The following is a 21,319-nucleotide window of genomic DNA, read 5'->3' on the forward strand; positions in this document are numbered from 1 at the left end:
AAAAACTTTCTAATAAGTCAGGCCCTAGGCTAAGTACTGGGGGATAAAAAGGAGAAAAAGAAAGACCCCCTCTGCCCTCAGAGAGGACACAACACACAAAAAAAGCTAAAGAAGGAGGAGGTGAGCATTACTTTCACAGCTCTGGGGCATAATGAAGTCTAGTTCCAAAGGAGGGGTGGAATAAAGAAATAACTGGTATGGGGATCCTCTTGCAATGGAGGCTTTGGACAGAGATATTTGCTCTCCACTCCCACTCTTCAGTCAGGAACAGATGGCATTGAGGGTGCTGATGAGATATGAGAACGAAGGTTAATGCAACCTCTTAGAATAATGAGATTCCTTGGGATATGACAGAGTCTAGTTCAAAAGTACCTAGACATGAAATGAAGACCCCTACGATACACTGAACTGAATACTTTTTAAATTAGATCAATAGGAAGAATTTAACATCAGTATGCTTATAACAATAGTTTGACAACTGAATTATAGCAGTTTCCCAGAATATATATTTTTATTAGTTGTCTGAATTTAAACTTATATGTTACCCTGTGTAATCACAGGATTTCAGTGCCCCTTCTTGAAGACCTCCAGTGAGGGGCAACCCCCAGCCCAAAGTGAGATCTTTTAACATCTGAGTCTTGTGTTTGTTGTTTTTTTCTTTCAAGGTCAGAGACAACCTCATCCTACTGTTCCTAGTTCTGTGCACATACACACACACATACACACACACATACACACACATACATACGTACATACACACGCACACACACACAGAGCAATCAGCTGTCACTCCAACACTACAGCATATTCGGTCATCTCTACAGAATTCCTTGGTAGCATCCCACAGCCTACTGAATTGAAAAACCTGGGAAAACATATCTTCATGGAAGGAACGGAATTATCATGTCCACATCTATAAGAGAAATGGAGCTTAGAATCCAAGAATCGGCAGAAATATTTGCATATAATATAATATTTCTATCTAGATCTTTCTACCTCATAGCAGCACTTTAAATATGCCAAGAGAGGCCTATTTGTCCAAAAGAGGTAGCAGGCTGTAATTACTATATCACTAAACTCAAATCTAAGAGTACCTGGACTTACTTCACACCTCTTCTATATACTGCCTGATGACCCTGGGCAAGTCACTTAACCCTGTAAGTGCTCTAGGCAGCTCCCAAAGACTTTGTCACAGAGAAGATGCTGAGCTGCATTGGTCTGGGCAGTTTCTTTACTTGGAAGTTTCTTATGTCATGGAATTATAGTTCTGCTCCCAATCTGTATGTTTCATCAATAAGTAATTGTTGATTGACTGGTCCAGATTTCTAGTTCATAGACACACATTTATTTTTTCCCATATTTCTGTAGCACTTGACAGTTGGCAATGACCTCTTCTCCCAATGACTATGAAAGGATACAAGCATTTACTAAATTCCTACTATGCGCTAAGCTTTTACAAATATCTCACTTGCATCTCATGATAATCCTCTAAGGTAGATGTTATAATAATAACCCCATTTCACAGCTGAGGAAAGTGAAGTAACCAGAGCTGAAGTGACTTGCCCAAGTGCACCCAGCTGCTAAGTGCTACAGATGGAATTGAACCAAGGTGTTCTTGATTCTCAGCTCAGTATCTTATCCACTGTGCCACCTAGCAGCCATTACTAGCAGTGCAATCTGTTTTACAGATGGAAGGACAAAGGGCATTCTATACTGGACCTCTGTCATCACTTTTCTAAGAGCTCCCTTCGTTTCTCCATTCCATTATTCTCAGTAAAGAAGTGAACAGGTCCACACTAAGCAAGCTCGCTCATCATGAAATAGAAAAGTATTTCCCTCTCAGAATAAAAGTAATCACTAAAGGGAAAGTAACAACTCAAATAGGTGATTTCTAAAAGCAAGGAAAATCAAGTTTAAAAGTGAGTTTGGACCTAATAAGGACCAGATCTATATTCCTAAGATAGAAAAAAGCCCCCATGATTCCCATATTTTATATCATTTCTTTGTTGGTGCCAAACTCTCCACAGAAATCACAACTTAGGGTATTTGGGAGTTTCCTAAGGCTCAGAAAGGGTATACAACTTCCCCAGTGGCACATGGGTATAAAGGGTTAGAGGCAGGATCTGAACCCATTTCTCTGATCTCATCCTCAATAGTCATTCCATTACCTCATCCAGCCTATCTCTCACATTTTACTCCTACTTGAGATTGTGAAAATGGACAGTTAGGTCTTCCTGCCATGTTTTTGTTTACTCTCTGATTAAAGGTAAATAAGTGAATGGATAAATAATTAAACAGGAAACTAACAACAAACCAACCAACCCTGGGGTCTTAACAACTGGGCCAGAGGTAGGGAAGCTGTGGCCTTGAGGTCACATGTGACCTCTAGGTCCTAAAGTGTGGCCCTGACAATCAAAGGGCTACACTTGAGGACCTACAGGGCCACATGTGGCCTGGAAGGTACAGGTTCCCTACCCCTGAACTGGACAGTGATGAGTTAGGAATGTTGGGCTGGGTTAAAACGGCTTTGGGTACAGTGGCTGTTCCTTTGGCATGGTTAATTGGGTACTTTAAAAGGCACCCTCCCAGAGCCTAAGAGAATGGTTTCAAATAAAATTCCCTCATGATGGCCTGTCACTTGATGGATAATCTGGTTTGAGACTAACACTCCTTACCATAATTCTGTTCTCATTTGTTTTTAAATTGTCTTCTTTTTTTCACTGGAAAGTAATAGACGGCTATTCCTCGGTTTCATCTGTAAAGCAATAAAACAATTCCAGGTTGTTTTATGAACAAAATTAAATGCGTATATACTCATTATGTGACATATTTATAATGTGCAGGCACACATTAAATCTATGCATATATGTGAGTATGTGTATATACATTAATGCATACTCCCACAGCAGAAAAATTTGCCCTGTAGCTCATTTTATAGTAACTAATATTTTTACAATGCTTTAAACTTTACAAAGGATTTTCCCTACAACTATTACCTTCCAGCCACCTGACTGAATGGCTCCTTCCAGAATCCTTTCAAGAAAGTGCCCAGAACAGCCATGTCTTCTTCCTCTCCAGGCTACACTCTGGACTTCCTCTTCCATTTACTAAATAAGGTACCTTTGCCCCATCCTTCCCCACTTTTCAATTTCCCTTTATGTCATTTTCTTCCATTAGTATGGAAGATTCTTGAGGGCATGGATTATCTTTCTACCTGTATCTTCATTCTTAGCACTTATCAGAGTGTCTGATACATACTAAGTGATTAGTAAATGGTTGATTGATTGAATAAAAACTCTGTGTGACACGTAGTACAAATATCATTGTGCTCATTATATGGAAGAGAAAGCTAAGAATCACTGAGGTTAAATGATATCCCCAGCATGCCATAGCTGTTCAGTATCCGACATGAGACAATAATAATGAGTGACATTTCTAGGGTGATTTTATGTTCTCGAAATACTTTGTTGACATCTCACTTAGGTCTCACAAAATGAAGTTGGTACTAAGGGCATTATTACCCCTATATAAAAGATGAAGAAACTTAGACTCAAAAAAGTTTGAATGACTTGTCCAAAGTAACACAGCTTGGAAAAGTCAGAAGTATGATTGTAACACGAAGATATGAACCCACATCTCCAGATTTCAGGCCCCATGTTTGATCTACTTCCTGACTCTGCTCCCTACTTTTTCAGAGCTTCATTTCTAAATAATTAAAATAGACTTTCCTTCTCAAGAAGCCCCAGTGGAACCACATTTCCTGTAAGATAGTATCTAGTCATCTCTGTGGCATGGGAATTATCATCCCCAATATGATATGGTGCCAGCCCATTTTCTCAGGCCTTTTGCATGAAGGTCCCCTTCATGTGCTCTCTTCTCCAGTCAAATTAATGTTCTCTCTATTCTTTATACAAAACATTCCATCCACTTATCTCTGTTTGGCCCTGGCTAGCTCTCACTCATAGAATTCACTCCCTTCATCTCTAAGAACCTAAAGCTCCACTCAAAGTTGGTCCCCAAAGTTGCTAGAGTACTCCTGTTACAGAAACTGCTTTGCATTTATTTTGTTTATATTTTGTCTTTGCTGGCCTGTATCCATGTTGTTTGTCCCCAGTAGACTGTATACTCCTACAGGGCAGGGATTTTTAAGTTGTTTCAGTAACCCCTTTGATTGGCACATAGTAGGCACTTCCTAAACATTTGCTGAATGAAACCCATTTAACAACTCTAATAACAAGTTCTTTGCTGAAGACTTCTGGAATTAAATCCCCAAATCCTGCTGGGGAAAGCTCCATTCATATCATCTAAGCAAGGTTTTCCTCCCAGTGCCAAGATGGTTTCCCACATACTATTTAAAGACCTGAGATTTCAATGTTGACAGGAAGGGTTAAAGCAGCACAAAACTTGGAAAGATTGTGGCTACAGGGAAACAGCAGCAAAAATTATATAGTTAGCGTTTGTCTCCTTGTCTCAAAATATATTTAGTCAAGCTGCTTGAACATTGACACCTTTCACTTACTTGGAGCATGGCAAGCAAGGAGGAAGAAGAATCGTTCACATCCCTCTCAATATTGCTTCATTCTCATCTTCCACATGGAAACTAAGACTTACTGACCTGACTGGCACTCTGTTCAGATTCTCTTAGTTCACTTTCCTGAACAAAGTGAATTGAACATTGAATTTATTACCAGTCTTGACACTTTCTGGCAATAACTCAAGTAACCATTACTCTAGTCGAGTATAGGACTTTTAAAACTGAATGACATCCCATCTTATTTTTCCATTTCTCTTCCCCTCCCCCCCAACCTCAGTCATAGGTAACGTACTTTAAGAACATTGGCACTTGGCCCTCCTCACATTCTTAAAAAACAGACGGAGGATTTGTTTGAAAGTTTCACAAACTGAAAACATTTGTTTCCTCCACCATTCCTACATCTTTCATGTTTCTTCTATTCTCCACTGCACACCAAGAAAAAACGTAACTATGCTGACAATAAAAGACAATGATGGCGTTCTCAACCCTTTTTGTGTCCTGAACCTATTGAGCAATCAGATGGAGCCACAGACCCCTTCTGGGAATAATGTTTTTAAATGAATAAAATCATATATACATATATATTTACACACATGTATATAGGATTACAAAGAAAAGTAAGTATCTTGAAATGGATTCATAAATATATGTGTGTGTGTGTGTGTGTTTGTGTGTGTGTAAAAGATCAGGGATCCCAGGTTAAAAACTCCTGGTATAGTGGAAAGAGAACTGACTATAGCATCAGAGGTCATTTGTTTAACAGCCTCTGACCCCACCTATCTGTCCTGAGCAAGTGATATAACCTCATTAGATCTCATTTTAGTAGAATCATAGATTTAGAGCTGAAAGAGACCTTTGTTACTCTTCATGATTCAGTTTGGGGTTTTCTAGGCAAAGATACTGGAGTGGCTTGGTCTACTTCATGAGTGGATGAGCTTCAGCTCATTTTACAGATGAGGAAACTGAAGTAAACAGAGTCAAGGGACTTGCCCAGAATCACACAGCTGGTAAATGTCAGGCTAGATTTGGACTCATGAAGATGAATCTTCCAGACCCCAAGGCCAGCACTCTATCCACTGAGCCACCTAGAGACCAAAGAGTCTGTAAAGGCCATTAAATCCAACCCTTTCATTTTAAATATTAGGAAATTGAGGCACAAAGTAGTTAAGTGTATGGTCCACTGCAAGGAGGCAGAATCCACCACATCTGAGGCAGGATTTGAAGTCAGATTTTCCTGACTCTTGAACCTTGACTCCTGAAGAGAATAGTTTCAGAGAAGCCTGGAAGACTTGTATGAACTGATGAGGAGAGAAGTAAGTAAAAACAGGGAAACAATTTAGTTAATAACATTGTAAAGACCAATAGTTTTGAAAGACTTGAGTGCTCCAATCAATGAAACAAGCAACCACAATACCAGAAGACTGATGCCCCTCCTGATAGGGAGGTGATAGATTCCAGGTACAGACTGAAACGTGATGTTTTGTTTTATTTTGTTTACATTCCAGGAAACATTGCAGCTTAACAAAAAATAACAAACAAACAAAAACTGTAGCAATCAAACAGTTTGTAAGAAGAAGCAGATGCATTCACATATCATTAAGCTATTGTAACTTCTTCAGCCTTTGAACTGTTGTGGTAAATAGACAGACAGTAGTTACTTAGCAGCAATGATTCCACAATAAATAATGTGCTGTGTTTCTCACATGGGAAATGGGGGAATTTGTTTTGTCAGATGTAGAATACAACTATCTCTTCACATCATTTTGCTTTCTTTGTTCCTCTATATCCTGAAATCCCCTGGTCTCTCCTTCTGTTTTTTGTTCCCCAATGGCTAAGAATGATATCACTTCCTTCTGGATCTCTTTCAGTTATTAGTTAAACCTGGCTCTTCTTTCTTGCCTCCATAGTAGTCATGGCCATAAGCAGAGAAGGTTGGGTATGTGGATAATCCCATCACCAACACAGATCCCAAGCTATCTAGCCTTTATGGGAAAGTCCAAATCCTACACTTAATCTCCTACGCTATCTGTGAAATCTCACAAGTTCAGGAGTTTTGCATTTTGGAGATAATTTTTTAAAAGATATGCTTTATGGATTAGAAACAAATTGTACTTTGTGAAGTGGACAACACAGATTTGAAAAGCATTTTGGTCACTTGCAATCCATTGATACAAAAGAAAAAAATTGAATCTACCTTCCTCTATCTCCATGTTCCCCTAATGCTTCTTCAGTATGCAGAAGTGTCCATGGGTTCTCAGTATTAGTACTGATAGAGCCTACCAAGCTGTGTAGGCATTGGCAAGGATCCAGTGATGGACAGAGTGACTGCTCCTGTCATGCTCACAGTGCTCAGGGAGCCCCATTACTGGTGCTGTGATGGGTTTGGTTTTGTCTTTTTAGTCCCCCTCCCCCTGACTCAGCAATTCCCAAAGACCTTTTCTAATCAGGTCTAGGCAACTTGTGATCTATGTTGGTGGAGGGATTACTCATGCTCCCAACTTTCTCTACCTATAGCCATGATTACCGTGGAGTTAAGAGAGAAGAGAACAGCCACGTTTTTACCTGTTAACTGAAAGAGACCCAGAAGGAAGTGATATCATTCTCAGCCATTGATGAATGAAAAACACAAGGAGAGACCAGGGAACTTCTGGAAATAGAAGAACAAAGAAGGCAAAATGAAATAGAGAGAACCGGGCTCTGTGTTTGGCAAAATCAATTTTCAATTTGTCATTTTATCATATGTTTTGATTTGGATCCTAAATCTATTACCTCTCTGTCAGGACAGATGTCATTAGTCCTCTGGAATGATTTATTCATTGTATTTATCAGTCATTAAGTCTTTCAAAATTGTTTGTCTTCATGATATTATTTAACAAATTGTTTCCCTGGTTTTGTTCACTTCTCTCACCATCAGTTCATATAAGCCTTCCGCATTCCTCTGAAACTGTTTCCTTCATCATTTCTTTTTTTTTCTTTTTTGACAATCTTAAGTCTCTTTATTAGAAAATACTTTAGGGCTTGAAGGTGGGCAGACAAGTCTATACACATTTTCAAACTGGTCTAAGACTGCCAGTGGGTAGGGTGCAGGGAGGTGCAGAGGCACTGGTTTGAGCACCACTCACTTCTTGGACAACTTTACTTGCTTGTGCTTGGGTGGTGCCCTCTTGAAACAAACTGAGACCACTGTTATGGGCAGCTTCTTGTGCTGGGTACTCAAGGTGCTTGCTCTTCCACTAGCTTAGGGGTGACACAGATGACGTGCTGCCCCTTCCACTACTTGACCATGTTGAGTGACTGCTGAGTGCTGATGAGGTAATTTTGTGAGGTCTTTGATGGACAATGTGCCCTGGAAGTCCCTCAAGATCTCCAGCAGGATCTTGGACCAGTAACTACGATAGCTCAGTTTGCCCAGGTCTGACAGTGGTTTCTTCGTAGAACACATTATACTCTCTAACTTGACATTTCGTAAGCGAAGGCAATGAGGAACTTGCCATAACCTCAACCTGGAATGGCAGGATACAGGTCCTATCTGGAGACTCCTTTTCCTTGAGGGGCAGGCAGGTAGAGAACTTGGTCAAGATGTAGAAGATAAATGGTTTCACATCAAAAGTACAGGGTCTTGCGGTCCAGGAAGAGCTTGGACAATACACACAGGTTCTGGCAAAAAATCTTATGGTCTTTACCATTCACTTCATGCATGATAGATTTCCTTTCCAGGTGGCTGTCTTCATTGGCCCTGCCCCAAATGGAAATGGTAGCTCTTCTCAAACTCCATGTACTTCAGACAGTATTCACAGAACCAAAGTTTGAGCTGTTTCCCATAATCTTCTGGGAATGGAGAGAAGTACCAAGCATCAGTCTCATAGTTCCCAATGTGAATCTTGTCCATGTACTTCACCTTGGTAATTGCCTAGTGTTGTTGTTGTGGGATCCATTTCTGCATAGGTCTTCTATGGATGGTTGATATCATCGTGCTTGTGTTTCTGGTTTTGGGTGAACTTGCCTTCAGGCTTCTCTGCCAGCTCACTTGGTTACTTCTCAGAGTTCTTCTGAACATCTTCTTTCACTGTCTTGTTCAAGTCAATTCTTGTTCAACCACTCTTCCAGCCAATGGATAAAGCCCATATAATGTACGTAGAATTCCTCTCATCCTTCTTGGTCATTCACATGGGACTGAACCACCTCTGCTGCGTGCCAGGCACTATCCAGATGTCAGCAGAGGTACGTTTCTCCAATCTCTACTGTGACCTCAGATTTGCGGAGGGCCAGGGTCAGAGGGGGGGCACGGCCTGGGGGTGGGGAGGTTCCTTCAGTCATTGCTCTCTCCCTGCCCCTAGCCTTGCCCTCTCCATCATTTCTTACAACATTCCAGTCATTTATATACCATAGCTGATTTGCCTACTGCACAAATTATGTGCCCTCACCTTGGTTCCAGTTCTTTGCCACTGTAAAAAGATCTATGGAGCCCAAATCTCAATGACTCTATTTTTTTTTTTTGGCTGCCACTTTACAGTATGGACTCATATTGAACTTGCAGTATGATAATAACTCCAGATAGTTTTTTTTTCAGACAAATGTCTGCCTAATAATACCTCCCTCATCTTATAGTCAATAGATCCCTAGTGTATTTCATCTCTTTGGACTCAGCCAATGGCCTCTCTCTTCAAGATTCTTTTGGCTTCCAACTTCATTATATAGTACACTTGCTAATCCTTTGAGATTTGTGATGTCTGCAAATTTTTTAAAAGAATTCCATCTTTGTTTTTATCCAAGTCATTGACTAACATGACAAATAGTACAGAGTTAAGCACTGGTCACTGAGGCACTTCCCTAAAGACTTTCTACATGAATAATGCCAAACCACAAATGACTAGTCTTTAACCAGTTTCAAATCCATTCCATCATACAATGATCTAGTCCATGACTCTCCACCTTTTTATTAATAGTATGTGATCCTTTATCAAATATTGTGCTAATATCTACACCATTCTTTTGAATTTGCTTGCTTGATAACCTTGACAAAAAAGGAAATACCGTTAGTATGGCACAATCTTTTCTGGATCATTGTAAAAACCAGTTCCTTTTCTGGATATACACCAGTCATCTCTTTGATGATTGAGTCTAGAATTATTCCTGGAAGTCAGTCAATTGACAATCAATGGCCTTTTCTCAATTCTCATCCTTCTTACCTCTGCAGTCTTTGACATAATCAAATACCCCCTCATTCTTAATACTCTCTTCTCTCTGGACTTTCATGGCACTTCTCTCTTCTTCTACCTATCTAACCACTCCTCAGTCTCCTTTCCTGCCTCTTCATCCAGGACATACTTGGCAGCCATTGGTATCTCACTGGGTTCTGTCCTGGACCTTCTTACCACCTCCTTCCATACTACTTCACTTGGTGAACTCTTTAGGTCCCATAGAATCAATTATTATCTTTATATTAATGGTTCTCAAATCTACCTATCCACCCCTAAACTCTCTCCTCATCTCAAGACTCATATTTCCAGTGGTCTATTGTGGCACATAGAAAGCACTTAATAAATCCTTGTTGAATATATTTTATATATGACTCCATATGAGTACATGTGTCTCCCACAAAAAAAATGTAATCTCCTTAAGGGTAGGGAATTTTTTTTGTCTTTTTATATCTAGACTTAGCACGACCTAGTAGGCACTTAATAAATGCTTGTTTATTAACTGATTAAATTCAATAAGCAGAGTTCTATCATAATCTGTAATAAAGGCCAACTGATTGAAGATAGCATGCAAATCAAAAAATGTGGATCCAGAAGGAAACTTAGACTTTTTAAATATTAAAGAGGCCAGAGTAATTTGCCTAAAGTTATACAAGTCTTAAGTAGTAAAGCCAAAGTTTGAACCCATCTTCTTTGCCTCCAGATACATGACTCTTTTCACTGCTCCTAGCTAAATTTATCAGGAAGAAGTCAAAAGATGCTCCTAGCAGAACCTCCTCCAATGTCAGGTGGTCTTGATTTGTCACAAAACAGTATAGGCTGGCATTAATCTAGACCTTTAAGGTTTCCAAAACATTTTACACATACAATACTTTGTGACCCACACAAAATCCCTATGGGATACCAGTTTGGTTTCTCATTTTACAGCTGCAAAAAAATAAGACTCAGAGGTTGAGTTATTTACCTAGCTACTAAGTATGGTCAGTAAGAGGCTCAAGGACAACCTCTTCAAATTCTAGGTTCCCAGGGACATGAAGTAATTTTTAAAAGTGAGATTCCAATAAGAAAAAAAAGGAACTGAAGTGGCAGAAGGGAAATTGAACCTGCCTGAACTGTGTCGAGAGGTTGGAAAGTGGAAGAAAACCATTCAGTGAAGGAAGAGAAGGAGAAGAACCATGGTACACTAAAAAGAAAAAAAAATGCTCTTCTTTTAAAGGAGGGATTTGGATACTCTAAGGAGAAAACATCTCCTTTTCTGCTAAGAAATGGTACAATAAGCCCCCAAATGCTGTCCCAGGTGGGAGGGATTATCCAGGAGGGGGCAGACCAAGAAAAGAAACATGGAAGGGATTGGTGACTCCCCACTCAGGGGTTATTTGTTAACATCAAGCAATAACAAAGAAGTCCCTCATCTCCTCAAAAAACAAAGGACCAAAATGGAATCTCTCACATTTCTCAGTTGCATGACTACTACTCATTTGGGTAATTCATGTAAACACAAATGTTACTGCCAGAAGGAAATTAGAAAGCATTTCCAAATATGAAAAATCCTGACAAAAAATTGAAAATCAGAGGAATACAGGTAATGTTTTCTTCATTTTTGCCCACTAAAATCCAGATATACAGCAGAGAAAAACTGAATCATAAAGGAAAGAGGGTAAGAAGAGGATTTGAGTGGTATTGGAATTTGTAGATCATGACTTAAAACGAAGGAATGATGGAGGTCACCTAGTAGGCTAATATGATTGTATTTACCTAGTGTATAGAAACTTTTTTTTAAAAAAAAGTTTAAATTATAAAGAACCAGAAGATAAATAAAGAAGACAGTATTCAAGAGGAAAACAAAAACAAAAACTATCAGCTGAAACATCCCGATGTTTCCAGAAGACACATCCAAGAGTCATTAATAAAGGCCATGGTCCCAAACATGTTTATGAAAATACACAGAATTATGGCAGTAGGAAAAATGAATGAAAGAAGAGTCCTCATGATTGAAGACTAATTTAACCTCAACATGAGACCCAGTAGGATGCATTGTATCCATGGAATTATGCTCAGTAGAGATTCAATTTAAAGGCAAAGTCAATGGTAAAAGATGGAATGGGAACTTAAAATTCCGTTCATTAGATGTCTCCATTCATATCACTAGATTTGCCTCTGTTTTATGATGAGACTGGAGTCTAACTCAGAAGCTGAGGAAAGATTGGGTTGGATTGGCTTGTTCTTGGACATGGAGACAAGAGAGACTGTGTCAGAGTCCTTGTGGAAATAGAGAGAGAGAAGAAATATGTATAATGGGAACACTGGTCAACCAGGTCCATGGCAGTCAAACTGAAGTGTAAAGGCCTGCCAAGAATATTTGAAGTTGTGTGTTTTTTTTGTTTGTTGTCTTGTTTTACTAGAAGGAAGATCTTTTTCCCCTCCTCCCATTGATTCTTCAGCTCACTACAATTAGAATTACCGTAATGGTAGGATGTGGTTGGTCCAGAGGTATGAGGTCATCCTTCATAATCACTAGCATGGCATTTCCCGCAAGGAGATGCTTCAGGGAGTCAGCTTAGGTGAGGCTGTGTTCTCTGAGCTAATGTCTTCAAGAATGCCCGTCTGAAAGTGCTGACTGCACATTAACCTCAGACCCCACCATTAAGCTTGTAAAACAACACAAGAAGGACAATAAAACTATTTGTGTTTTATGGAACTGGGTAAAACCAAGAAAATCGGGATGGATCCAACTGTCTGGTTTATAAATATTCTCAGTGAGCTCAATTGTTTCCTCTTACTGTCTTGTGACCAAAACACCTACAGTGGTCAGTGGCTTTTCTTTTCTTTTCTGCCTCTCCTTTCCTTTCCTCTTCTATCTGTCCTTCTCTTCCTTTCTTTTCCCTATGCTTAACTCACTTAGAATTCTTGCATTGTTTCTCCAGTTTGTACTGACTTATTGACTCACCTGGATTCATGGCATTTCTGCACTTTGAATTTTTCTAAGAATGAACCAAGATGTTTGAACCTTCATTGTCTGTTGTATTATCCAACATTACTGCATTGCCTACCTCAAGTCTCCAGACCTGCCTTCACTTAATGCTACCCATATTTTCCCCCTTCTTCCCAACCTCACCTCACAATCATGCATTATTCAGCATGCATTAAAACTCTTTGGCCTCAATAGCCCTGGGTATTTTTGGTGGTCATATCCAACCACACATACTTTTAATTGTCTTTCTTTACTCTGGGATGTACAGTCACTCCTTTGGCATTCTTGGAGTGATGCCAGTATGCTTGCGTCTGTGTAACAAATAACTCCTTGATTTGTTGGCCATTTGGTAAAATCACTCCTGATCACAGTGAATAAAGAAAGGCTCCAGGATTAAAACAAAAGTACTTACTTTTAAATATTCAACCAGGTATTTTAAATTAAAAAAATAAACCTTAACAAAGACCAACCCTAAGAAAGACATATTCACCTTGGGATGTATTCCAGCTCCAAGATCTAGGATTCAAAATTGTAATTCTATAGGATTCAGGGCAATATACTTATGGAGGTTTCATTTAAAGCTTTATAAATAATAAAGTTTATACATAATTGCCCACTAAGGATGTTAGTTCCCTGACTTTATGGGCTTCCTGATGGTCCCTTTGGGGATTAAGAAAAATTCAAGAAACCCATTGTATTCAATGGGAGTTCACTCAGTCTAGAAAATTTCATTAGGCTTCAAAGGGATGCTGAGTTGGATTTCTCAGACTGTGGATTTGTGTCTCCAGAGATCACAAGCCTGTTAAAAGCAGCATAAGGAATGAGAGATAACAGATGTGATCAGCCCCATTGTCTGCTTGTGAGTTTGTGTACACAGTGGAGCCCTTGAAGCTCCCTAAAAGTAGGGGGTTTTTAAGAGAGCAGAGATGCATGGAGAAGGCAATTCAGGCAAGGGGGGGATACATTTGAAAATAAATACAATCAATGACAAGTAGAAATCAAACAGAATTCTCTGCAAATGCTACTCTAGTTGAATATTTTGGGTGTTAAGACTAGAAAAGTGACTATGGAGAGTATGGAATTATAAGCCTTGGAGTCCACAGGGACTAGGCTTCAGTGAATGTCCCACTGGTTAAAAGTCATAAAGCAGGGGTTGGAAGTGATGTCAATGGGAATAAACAAAGTACAAAGAGGGCAGCTGGAATCAAAGCTCACAGGTCATTAACCAGGAAGCTGATGTGGATGGAAGGTCAGGGTCAACTGATGCCATCAAGGTCAGATACACAGGGAATCTTGGAGGGGGTGGGGGGAGCGGGGAGGTGAGTTGGCAAAGCAGACTGAGCTAGCTTCCAGTCTTATTCTGGTCAGGCTCATAACTTTCTTGTCTGAACCTTGGAGGCCAACATACAAATAATTATGATGGCTCATACTTTTATTAAGCTTTCAAGTTTACAAAGTACTTTTCTCACAGTAACTAGGTGAGATAGGAAGTAGCAACAAAGGGCCACCCATTTAGTCAGTATCAGGGGTGGGATTTAAACCCAGATCATTCCTACCTTCGGGTTCAGCCTTCTTTGTTTTTGCTTTCTTTGATTGCAAAAGAAAAACTATTCAAGAAGTATTCTTTTTTGAATGTGTTGGCATTCCAGTATCTTCTGGAATGAGGACTATAATTTCTAATTATATAGGATTTAAGGAAGTGTATTCATGGACACTTTATTCTTATTGGGCTAATCAACTGTCCATTTATCTAGGTTTAATCTGCATGGCATGCTATGAAAGGTGGACATTCCCACTCTGTGAGAGCTGTGGAGAGCCTGGAATTTCTCTACCAACTCTACCTGGTATAGTTGGCTATAGCAGGTTCATGGAAGCATAAATTTAGACTTTTAAGTGACATTAGAGGCCATGAAATTTAATCTGCGCATTTTAGAAATGAAGAAACCAAGGCAAGGAGAGATTAAGTGACTTGGTCAGAATCACACAACTAGTAAGCTGAGGCAGGTTTTGCATTAAACCTGCTGTACAACTTAGCTACTACCTAGGTGGAGAGTGTGGAGGAAGGGTGGGAGAGATAATGTCTAATTTTCAGTCATTCTTTTTGAATGAGATCAGATGTGTGAGTAGCAGCTCAAACCTGGAGACTGAATCTAATTTACTTCTATTCATTATTTCATTAGAATATTTCATTATACTATATGCTATAGCTTGTTTAAATGGACAATTACCTTGTTTTCACTTTTGTGCTTCTAGAAGAAACAAAAATGGTGCAATAACTATTTTTGCGTATATATAACCTTTCTGTCTTTGACAACATTTGGGCATTTTTCTGGTAATAATTTCATTGGGATAAAAGGTATGTTTAATTTCATCAGTGTTCTCACATAATTAGAAATTATTTTCCATAATCTTTGAATCAATTTGTAGTTACTCCAACAAAGTACCTGCTTTCCATAGTCCTCCCATCTTTGACACTACTCTCAGCATTCTTTTCACTATACTACATTGGTTAAAATTTCATTTGTCTTACTTAACTTTGCATTTCTTTTTTAATCTATTCATATTGGAGTGAAAATATGAAATCAGATCCCCTCATTAGTTATTTAAATCAAGTCTAACCAATGACTGGTTATTAAAATGTGCAATATTATAGTACAATCCATGTAGCCTTTAGCTCACTCATGATGACCTATGCATGTTAAAATTCCTCATCCAAATGCAGAGGTAGTAAAAAGCATATAGAATAAAAGAATGAGAGGATCAGAAGAGTCCTTGAGTCTGGTTCCAACATTTTTCAGCAGGGGGAAACTGAGGCTTTTACATGGATCAATAAACAAATATTTATTAAATATTTAATATATACCAAGCACTGTGCTTATAAAGAAAACAAAAACAGTTGATGTGTGTATCACTTATATTCTATATGTTGTATCCCTGATGGACTTTGCTGCTATAACCTAAGGACCAGAGAACTTTTCCATCTGACTGACAGCTGAATGACCTCTAAGATACCTTTCAGTTCCCAAAACTCTATTATCTTAAGAATTTACTTCATCTTATTAGAGTTCACATATAACCAGGAGTTACAATTGGCTTTTGAGAACTGATTATTAAATTTTTAGTGTAAGCACTTACATCTTGGAAGTTGATCAATATTTTTTTTACAAATTATTGGTTTAGAAAAGGTTATTTTGGCTACATTTAAAAAATACATGTCAGGGCTTGATATATTGTTTTGTTCACTTCTAAATTTAAAAAGTAATGGAGAAAATGTTTACAATATACCTGCCCATTTGAAATTATCATTCTCTCTAATCCTGCCTTTTTATGGGAGGTCACAGGAATGTAGCATCACAGAATTTGAGCAGGAAGAAAAGAGAAATGATTTGTCCAGCATGATACAGGTAATAAACAGCAGAGTCAAGAGATGAATTCAGGTCCTGTGATACAAAAGCCTGTTCATTGTTGAGGACATGGATTGCAATATTAACCTTTTTCCAATAAAAATAATCATTTTCCTTGCATCAGTGACCCTACTTTTGTAATAGCTCAGTGAAGAAAGAATATTCAAGATGTTTTATTTTTCCTATTTTTCTACAGTTTCTCTTCTCTTCAGTATTATAAATGTCTCCATTTGAATTTAGCACAGACCTCCAGGACTCCCTGGATTCTAAGATGGTGCTAGTGAAGCCATCAGGCCATGACCCTTTCCCTCCACACAGAGGCAGCTCCAAAGTTCCTCCTGTGGCTCAGATTTTTCCTTGTGCCCTAATCTCCCAACTTTTCCCTCCCCAGGTACAATCCTCCAACTATCTAGAATTCAATGAAAGTCTATCCCATGATTACAAGTCAATTCAACAGCTTTCAGTCTTTTCCATTAGATTATAATCTCCTGAAAAGCAGGGAGAACCTTTTGCTTCTTTTTGTATCCCTAGCACTTAGAACAGTGCCTAGTAGACATTTAACAAATGTTTATTGAATTAATGAATGATACATGGGACTATCACTGATCACGTATGTCCCAGCTTAGGTGAATGAACTGACATTCTGAGGAGGGAGCAGATATGTCTGTGGATACAAGCTGACAAGCTTTCCTCTAATTACAAAGAGTTAGCTTCTACCCATTTCAAAGACCTCCCTTTGCTCAGTGTTGCTGACATTCTCCTCAGCCCCTTCTTCTGAATGGACTGCTGCCAGAGACCCGAGACGAAATGACCTGGGAAATCATGCAGATTGTGGCCGAAGAGAGTACAAGATACAAAGAATGGGGAATAAAGATACAGGATAATAAAGAAGGCAGATTCATCTTTGGTGGATGAGTTGCTAAGAGCATGGGTCATGGAGCCTGAAAAAAAGGGTAAGTTTCAAGTTTTGCCTCAGATACTTGCTAGTTAATTATTTAATCTCAGCTCACTTTCTTCATCTATAGGGTTGGACCTTAAGGTCCAACTCTAAAGTCCCCTCTAGCTCCAGGTCTCTGCAGCTGCTGTTTTCCTTCATTCTTGAAGAGGACCATGACATCAGGGAGGTGATTCCATAACATGCAAGTGACTTGGATTTAAGTGAGGGAGGGCTGGACAAAGTCACCAGCCTCACTTTCTCCTCCACAGTGATCTGGGTGCAGTGGCCAGATGTGGATCAGGACGACTGGAGATGGCCCAGAATACAGTAGGGCACCTTGACCTTTTCAAGCTAAGGTCTTTAGCAGATCTCAGTTTGACCGAAGCAACACTCATTTAGTGATTAACACTTAATAAAAAAGAGGCAAAGAATGGCCTCCTCAAGAAAAAATTATAGATGTAGGAGGGGAAGATCCTCAGGGTTCCTGAACAAAATAGAAAAAAAATTGTTATTTACATTGATTCTGAGTGAATCAGGGCCCAAACAGTGTCCAAGTAGAGCTTGATCTGGGACCAGAGTATTATGTGGTTAAGGCTGGTCTTTAAGAGAAAACAAACAAGCAAAAAAGGCTCAGAGATTATGGGGGGACCATCATTTGGGATTAAGTAACAGCTATTATAGTGCCTGGAATATATTGGATGCATAATAAATAATTTTGATTTAATAATTGATAGCTTTGTGGTACTGTAAATGTCACTTAGCCTCAGCCTCACTTTCTTCACCTGCAAAATTGGAGTGATAAAGATAGCACCTACTTTACAAGGTTGTCGTGAAGATTAAATGATCTTATGTGCACAAAGCACTTTCTAAACCTTTCAGGGCTATGGTGTACAAAGTATTTATAGTGGTTTTTCTAGGGGAACAAAGAACTGGGAACGAAGTAGATGCCCATTAGATGGAGAATGCTAAGTAAATTTGTGTTTCATGAAAGTAATGGAATATGAGTTGGCAGTAAGAAACAAATGATGAATATAGAGAAGCATAGAAACATTTCCATGAATTGATACAAGATTAAAGTTAGCAGAACCAGGAAAAAAACTATCCTCAGAGAAAGCAACAATGTAAATGGAGAAAACAACAAACACAAAGCAGTCAAAACTAATGGTTACAAAATTACCAAGAACCAGAATGGGCCCAAAGAAGGGAGATAAAAAGACCCCTCCTCCTACTCCTTGGCAGCCTTGGGAATATGGGCACATTGGTATGGAACACTGCATAGAACATCAGGGTTTTTTCAATATATTAATTATTTTAAACTGATGTCTTTTTTCCTTTCTTTTCTTAAAAATACCCTTGTTTTAAAAGTCTTGTGAAAAGGGGGGAGAAATACATAGGAGAAAATTTAGAATGGTAAAAGCAAAAGGTAGCAATAAATTCCTTTTTTAAAAAAAGTGATACCCTATAGTAGAAAGATTTGGAGCCCGAGGACCTGGGTTCAGTTTCCAGGTCTGTTACTCATGACCTGTGTGAAGTAAAGCAAGTAATTTCACTTCTCTTTACCTCAGTTTCTTCCTGAATCAAATGAAAGGATGAGATTATCTCCAAGGCTCATTTCAATTCCAAATCTATTACCTCATGGATATAGATCTTATTAATTCTTCATAACAAGAGGGTCACCAGTGCAAAGAAAATGATTATTGTTAGAGAAGAGGTTAATATTTCAACCTGTGTCCCCAAAAGTAGACTATCTAGTAAGTGGCAAAGTCAAGATTCAAACTCATATCCTCTGATTCAAAATCCAGCTATCTTTCCACAGCACTGTGCATGCCTTCCAAATCCTGGCTATTATATAGTTGTGTAACCCAGGGTAAGTGATTTGCCCTCTCTGGCATCCTTTTCTTTATTAAATGAGGACATAGGGGAAACAGACAGGGAAAATTAGACAATTTTTCTTGTCCAAGTGAAAGAATAATGCATTTGGAAGAAGAAGACCTGGGATTAGGTTCCAATTTTCCTACTTATTAGACATGTCACCTTGGACAATTGACTTGCCCTTGCCAGGGTTTAGTTTCTACCTGTGTAAAACTGTAAGGTTAGGCTAGATGACATTTGAGTCTTGTCTAGCTCTAAATCTGTGACCCTATGACCAACTCCCAGGACTGTGGTCCTATGATCATCTAACCTGAGAATGCAGTGAAGATGGGATATGATCTAATGACATCTGCTATGGCTGAACCTCTCCTCTTCCAAGAACTTCCACTTCCACAGTACTTTCTAAAGTTTGCAAAGCACAAAGTTGTTGTGTGGTTCTCACAACAACTATAAAGAAAGACAGAGGAGGACACTGAGCCTCAGAGATGAAGAGACTTACTATCAGCCTCCACCAAAAACAAGATCTGGCCCAAGGTCTCTTGTCTCTTGGTTCAGTGCTCCTTCCACTCTATGGTGTAACCCTATCTGGGTCAAATGGTCAGGATACTCTAGTAAGATGGATTTTTGTTTTCCCCTATGGAATCCAGTAGGAGAAGTCTAATTGAACATGGCAACTCTTCAAATACTTGTAGACAACTGACATATCCCTGCCAAGCCTCCTCATCTCTGAGCTAAAGATTCCTACTTCCTTCAGTCATTCCTTAGATGATACAAGTGCAATGAATGAATAGATGATGAATGAATGAATGAATGAAAAAAACATGCTTAATGTTTACTATGTGCCAAGTATTGTGTTAAATGCTGGCGATACTGATAGAGAAAAAAAGGCAACCTCTTCTCTGGAGGAATTCATACTCTGAGGGAGACAACACATAGAGGGCCAGATGCAAGGCCAAGAGGAAAGCCCAGAGGTCCAAAGGGTACGCTATAGGGTGTATGGCAAGTCCCAGAAATCTTTAGGCATAAATAACCATAAAGCTATTCTAATTCAACCTGAAGACACAGGGCACGGTGGAAGGAAGGCAGATGAGGGTTGGGGTCTTGCTTTTGCCACCCAACTACCTCCAAAAGTGGAGTCAGTCACTTCCCCTCTAGGGTCTCTGTGTTTTCACCTCCAAAATTAAAGGGTTTATCACTATTACTAAATGAAATAACTGCCCGGTTCACTTCTAGTTCTGATTATCCCATGTAGCATGTTCTGTGCTTCATTTTCTAAGTTCCCTCTAGAAAGACGTTCTAGGTTCTAGGTTCTGCCTTCCCCTCTAAAACTGTGTGGTGTCTACTTTGGTTGAAGCTTGTACGTACCTTTATATGGACGTGCCCTCTTTACAATGTCAGCTCCTTGAGGAGAAGCACTGATTTCACATTCTCCCTGTCCCCAGCACAGCATCTAGCATATTCATTGTTGATCAGTCCTTTCAGACATGTCTGAGTCTTCGTGACCCCATTTGGGATTTTCTTGGCAAAGGTAATATAGTGGTTTTCCCTTTCCTTCTCTAGTTTATTTTATAGATGAGGAAAGTGAGGCAAACAAGGTTAAGTGACTTGCCCAGGGTCCTACAGCTACTAAGTGTCTGAGGCCATATTTTAATCCAGGAAGACCCATCTTCCTGACTCCAGCCCAGCACTCTATCCATGGTGCCACATAGCTTCTTGGCATGTAATAAGCATTTACCAAATGCTTACTGACAGCTGATCAGCTTTAGAGATGCTGATAAACTGTCCTCATGGGTAGCCCACATGAAGGACATAATTTAGACAAGTCCACCTAAGGAGAAATAACTTTTCTACCTGAAGAGATTAGGGTGCTCAGCATGGAGAAGGCCAGGCTGGAGATTCCACAGACATATAAAACACAGCCTGGGCTCACCCATTGTTTCACTTGGGTCCACTAATAGGGCCTGAGGGGAGAGGGATAACGCTCCAAGAAATCTTCTTTGGGCCATTTCCCCACCCCCTCCATACTGGGAAAAGGTAATTTCAAAAGAACCTACGGTGGGCCTGCTGACTCTGGATAAGATCAGAGGGGGATCAGTGGGAGAAGAGGGGGCTTCAAACAGAGACCAAGGACTTGTATTTTCTGGGAGACATAAAAGGGATCAGATAAGATTGCTCCCAATACTAGCTTTGCAATTTCCCTCATTGTTTCTAGTTTTAGATCAACCCCTTTGTGTCTCCCTGTACTCAGAGTTTTTGCTGCTCTTCCAGAAACATATTTTCTGGCCCTATAACAAAAGAAAATGGAAAAAAACTCATGTTGGACATTTAGAGATAAGTCATTTTAATGTCTCTTCTATAAATCACCAGTGTATGATGAATTTCCTTTTTCATCCTTCCTAGCTA

At 39.3% G+C, this 21,319-nt stretch overlaps 1 pseudogene; it reads right to left on the minus strand.

Annotated features, from left to right (window-relative positions):
• Positions 1–7,652: 7,652 nt before the first annotated feature.
• Positions 7,653–9,873, minus strand: LOC140517106 (histone acetyltransferase KAT8 pseudogene; annotated as a pseudogene).
• Between the last annotated feature and the right edge of the window lie 11,446 nt (positions 9,874–21,319).

Source organism: Notamacropus eugenii, chromosome 1 (genome assembly GCF_028372415.1).
Source record: "Notamacropus eugenii isolate mMacEug1 chromosome 1, mMacEug1.pri_v2, whole genome shotgun sequence".
Lineage (NCBI taxonomy): Eukaryota > Metazoa > Chordata > Mammalia > Diprotodontia > Macropodidae > Notamacropus > Notamacropus eugenii.